Source organism: Oncorhynchus keta, chromosome 23, assembly GCF_023373465.1.
Source record: "Oncorhynchus keta strain PuntledgeMale-10-30-2019 chromosome 23, Oket_V2, whole genome shotgun sequence".
Classification (NCBI taxonomy): Eukaryota; Metazoa; Chordata; class Actinopteri; order Salmoniformes; family Salmonidae; genus Oncorhynchus; species Oncorhynchus keta.
This window is the reverse complement of record NC_068443.1, coordinates 27,302,198-27,307,596: the sequence shown is the minus strand read 5'-3', so window position 1 is coordinate 27,307,596 and position 5,399 is coordinate 27,302,198.

The window sequence follows — 5,399 nt, the reverse complement described above, 5'->3', positions numbered from 1 at the left end:
AACTGACTTGCCTAGTTAAATAAAGGTCAAATAAAATAAAATACAATTTCCAATTGGTAGTTTCAGCCTTGTCCCATCGCTGCAACTCTCATATGGACTAAGGATATGCGAAGGTCGAGAGCCATGCGTCCCCCGAAACACGACCCTGCCAAGTCTCACTCGTACTTGACCCACTGCTCGCTTAACCCAGGAGCCAGCTGCACCAATGTGTCGGAGGAAACACCGTACAACTGGCGATGAGTCAGCGTGCATGCGCCCGGCAAGGAGCCGCTAGAGCGCGATGGGACAAGGACATCCTGGCCGGCCAAACTCTCCCCTAACCAGGACGACACTGGGCAAATTGTGCAACACCTCATGGATCTCCCAGTCACAACCGGCTGCGACACAGCCTGGGATCAAACTTGGGACTGTAGCGATGCCACTAGCACTGTGATGCAGTGCCTCAGGCCGCTGCGCTATTCGGGAGGCCATGTTATGCTCTTCTCATTGTCGGTTAAATCATTATCTGAAACATTTTATCCTGAACCTGCTAACTATTTCAAATGGCTAATAATGGCTCTGAATTTACCATTATATGGTAGCAGTACACTAGACCTATGTTGTAGAGTTTAAACATGTTGTATCTTTCTTCTTAAATCTCAAACTAATGCCTACCTCGGGAAGCAAACATTTCTCGTTAGTACACCCAGACACCTCTTCATTCTCCTCACTCTCTCTTCACTCTTCTCTGTCATGAAAAGGCCATCATCTCCACACAAGTTTTTCCAACATCCTCATCCTCTCATTTTTCATCAGTCCCTATCCCTCCATCCCCCCTCCCTCTGTCAGTGGCACAAATGCATTTGTTCAATACCTCCAGCAAACAGATTAGAGGCCTCTTATCGGAGACAGGGAGTACGTGATAATGGTTTTCACCAGATCCCTGCACTGTCACAGATTAAAATGGCCCCGGCTGGAGCATTTTTTTTGTCTCTGCTTGCCATTGGATTTCCTGTCCAATCTATTGTCACAGGACCCTAAAGATACAAGGAGAAGTCAGTTTCAATCTGATAGGTGATTGTTTTTCCCCTCTCCCTGTTGCTGATTCCCTGGTCTGCTATCGATCGTGGCTTCGGCCGGCTGCTTGTCACCTTGGTGTGTGTTTGTGTGTATGTGTGTTTCTGCGTACCCATGCACGTGTGTGTGTGTGTGTGTGTGTGTATCTTAGAGCTCACCTCCCACACTTCCTTTAAACTTGATCCACAGTGATTGATCTTGGGGTCCACTGAACAAAGGCAGACAAGTGAGCCTGAGGACAGACACAATGTACTGTGCCACGCACCCACTGACGCTCAATTACCAGGGTTACCCGCTCTGAGACTACACCTCCCAATGGGCACCAAGGGCCCAGAACCAGTGGTGGCTGGTGGCACTTTAAATCGGGCAACAGGCTCATAGTAATGGCTGGAACAGAATGAAAGGAATTGTATCAAACACATCAAAACACATGGTTTGATACCATTCCTCCCATCACCATCCTCCTCTGCACCTGAACCCAGAACTCAACAGGTTCCCCTACCGCAGATGGTACACTATATTTTTCCTAACAAGCTAATTTGCATCCAACGACAGGGAATGTGTGATAATATTTGATATCTTTGTGATTTAAACCTGTCTGGCTTTGCATGGAATGTATTTTCCGCCGCCTGTGTAGTGGGATCCAGTGGAGCTGGTCTATAACTAGAATATCAGAGCCATAACAGCGTAGTTATGCCTCTGCAGCAATGATTAATGAGCAGGATGCTAGCCTAATGTTTTCCCTGCAAAGCCCCGGGCAACAGGAATCAAGTCAATAATTATTGTTAGGATGCTACATTTTACAACAAACGCTTGTCTTTTTATCAGCAGGGAAGATCATTCTCATTAGGGACGAGTCAATGAAGACATACTGTACGTTGTCCTCTTTTATTATTTGGGAGGCCTCTGCCAGTGTTCCATTCCAGGTCCAGGGGCGTTCGCTCTCTCTCTTTATGTCTCTCTCTATCGCTCTCTCTCTCTCTCTCTCTCTCTCTCGCAGCCCACCCTGGCCACGCATGGCAGCCCATTAGCAGGCCAGTCCTATCCCTGTGAACACCTCAGCCCTCCCTGTCCCCTCCCTGTCCCCTCCCTGTTCTATCCCTGTCGCTGGCAGGAATTTACTGCATGCAAATAGGCCCTAGTGAGCTCCTGCCTGCTGAGGGTGTGTGATGAGATATCCATATTTAATGAGACGGAATGAGACGTGGGCGAAGGTGATGAGGGTGGAGGAAGTGCATGCGGCCACAGTCACACTCACGCAAGCAGGCACAAACGCACACACACACAAACCTACATACAGACACACCACCCCAAACACCTCGTTTGGCTGTTTTTATAGACTTACAAGGCACCAAATGTCAGTGCTGTTGTTAATCCCACTACTGCTGGACTAATGAGGCTGTACCCGTGTGTGTGTGTGTGTGTGTGTGTGTGTGTGTGTGTGTGTGTGTGTGTGTGTGTGTGTGTGTGTGTGTGTGTGTGTGTGTGTGTGTGTGTGTGTGTGTGTGTGTGTGTGTGTGTGTGTGTGTGTGTGTGTGTGTGTGTGTGTGTGTGTGTGTGTGTGTGTGTGTGTGTGTGTGTGTGTGTGTGTGTGTGTGTGTGTGTGTGTCTGTGTGTGTGTGTGTGTACCTGATGCACAGAGGATCTTTACATTGTAGCTACAGCACACACAACACTCCTTGATCTCTGTCTCTTGCCTCTGACTCCAACCCTGTCCTCTTCCTGTCCTTAGGGGAGACCCAAACCGTTTCCCATACAAATTCAACTATGCATGCTTTTTAGGAGCACATCCCATGTCAGACTGGACCACGGCGAGGATGTGTTGCGAGACCTTAGCTCACTGACTGTCACCACTGTTGGGAAACCACTGTAGTACAGACACCATTTACAGTGTCCTTAGGATGGGGACAGGGAAGGAGAGGAATAAGGACTGGGTGCGTGTAGGAGCTGCCAAACAAGCAAATTAAACCTAATGACTGGAATAGGATTTTGGTTGAGAGTTTCTCTTTTTGTACTTATAGTACATGTCTCGTTGAGTCTTGCCAGGTCTTGGATAGTGAGGGTTGGCTGGTTTACATTGTTAGCTTTGTGCAATAACTTTGGCTACCCTGGTAAGGAGTTGCCTGTAGCGTTTTAGATGAAGAGTGTCCGGGCTCACCGCATGTGTGGTTCAGAAGAAAATTGGATCTCTCTGGCCTGATTGTGCTGGTAAATGGAAGAGTGTGAGTTAGGTTTGTGTGTGGGAATTTGCTGTGTGTGTCTTCTGTATGTGTGTGTGTTCAGTGTGTGTTCAGTGTGTATTCTGACTGTCTGAAGGGATGGTAGTAGCCTGCAGTTAGAATAATTCATCCAGTTTCAATTTAAATTGTACAGAAACTTTTTCATTTCTTTTTTTGTTGTTTTTAATTTACTTTACAATGATCTTATAGCAGCTCCAGATTTCTATGAGACTTTCAATATAGAGAGAATGATCAAAACTATTCTGGATAAATGTTTCCTAGAAAGAAATATTTTTTTTAACCCTTTATTTAACTAGGCAAGTCAGTTAAGAACAAAATCTTATTTTCAATGATGGCTTGTTCAGGGGCAGAACAACAGATTTTTACCTTGTCAGCTTGGGGGTTTGAACTTGCAACCTTCCGGTCACTAGTCCAATGCTCTAACCACTAGGCTACCCTGCCTAGTTATTGGTCAAAGTCTTGTTAGATCTTCACTTATGAGACAGTACTGCAAAGAATGACTGCAATAGCCCTTGACTGTGACACTTTCTCTAACTTGCCAAATTAGTAAACGGTACACTCTTAGAAAAAAAAGGTACTATCTTGAACTAAACAGGTTCTTTGGTTGTCCCCACAGGAGAACCTTCTGAAGAACCCATTTTGGTTCCAGGTAGAACCCTTTTTCGTTCAAGGTAGAACTCTTTTGGGATCCATGTAGAACCCTCTGTGGTTCTACATGGATCCCAAAAGGGTTCTACCTAGAACCAAAAAGGGTTCTCCTATGAGAACAGCCAAAGAACCCTTTTGGAACCCCTTTTTCTGTACACTTTTTTTTGTATTTTCTTCTTTAGAATGAATGGACTGCTTGAGCTGAACAGTATTGAAATGATAAGCGATCCTTGAATTACAGAAAAACCAACATGAATCAAGAAAAAAGAGAAGAAAATCTGTAGGAAAATGCATGATGCAATGAAATACAGTATGTATGGACGGGTGAGCTCTCCAGAAATGGCCCAGCTTTAGGGAGCCTATGTCGGATTGGCAGAATCCCCCGATTATGCCATTGTGGTGGCCTGGGCCAGCACAGTCTCTGTCACCGAGCTATTATTATGAATAGTGAGCATAATGCATTGCTATGAATAGGATTGTCGGCCTGATTGTGATGTATAGTTTTTCATTACTGTTCCCCAGCCCCTGCCATTAGGCATGTGGAAAATTCTATTTATCCCCTAATTTGTAAAAATCCCCTCCCTGTCTGATAGCAATCAGAGGGCTGTAATTGTCTGTGCAGCTTTGACGGCTGGGGGCTGATGAAGAGCTATGTGCCGGAGCCTGGCCGCGGAGACCGGCCGCCCTGTCGCCCTGCTGCCGCCACCGTCACCGCCCAGCCCGCCCGCCCGCCCGCCACCCCACACTTCATCCCGCCATGCAATTAATAACCATTTGCAAATGGCAGACATGTAACAGCTATCCCTATCCTGCATCCTCCTCCTGCACACCACCACGGCCACCCCTTCACAGGCTCACAGATACCCATTTACCTGTGTGCAGGGGTAGGGACAGGGATTGAGATAGGGATGGAGATGGGGAGGAGGTATGGGTGTTTTGGTGTTCAGGTTGGACCTAGACAGGCAGGGTAAATAAAGATTTAAGGGGTGCAATGAATGAAGGCGTGTGTCCTCTGGATTCTGTGAAAGAGATTGTTAATTGTGGGTACATTAAAAAATATATGTGAGGAGAGAACAAAAACGGTAGAGCTCCCTATAGAGAATTTGTGTATTTTATTGAAATCAAGTGTTCTTTTTTAGGTTGTGGCAATTAACTGAATATATACAGTACTTCTCTCCTCTTAGCTTATAAAGGTAAAAGCATAGGAAATAAAATACATTAAGTACATCTTCCTAGCTCATCATTCCTCTCATCTAGATCTATGTATGTACTGTATTCTGAGAGCTTTGCCCGTTAATTCAGTTACTGTAATTTATGATACAACATTATGCAAAACAATACTGAATTACTTCTTGATTGAGGACCACTAATAACACTCCTTACCAACCCCCCCAAATCTTAGCTACAGAGCTGTTTTTCTTCTACCCCTGTTTACAGTGACGTGGCTCAGCATTT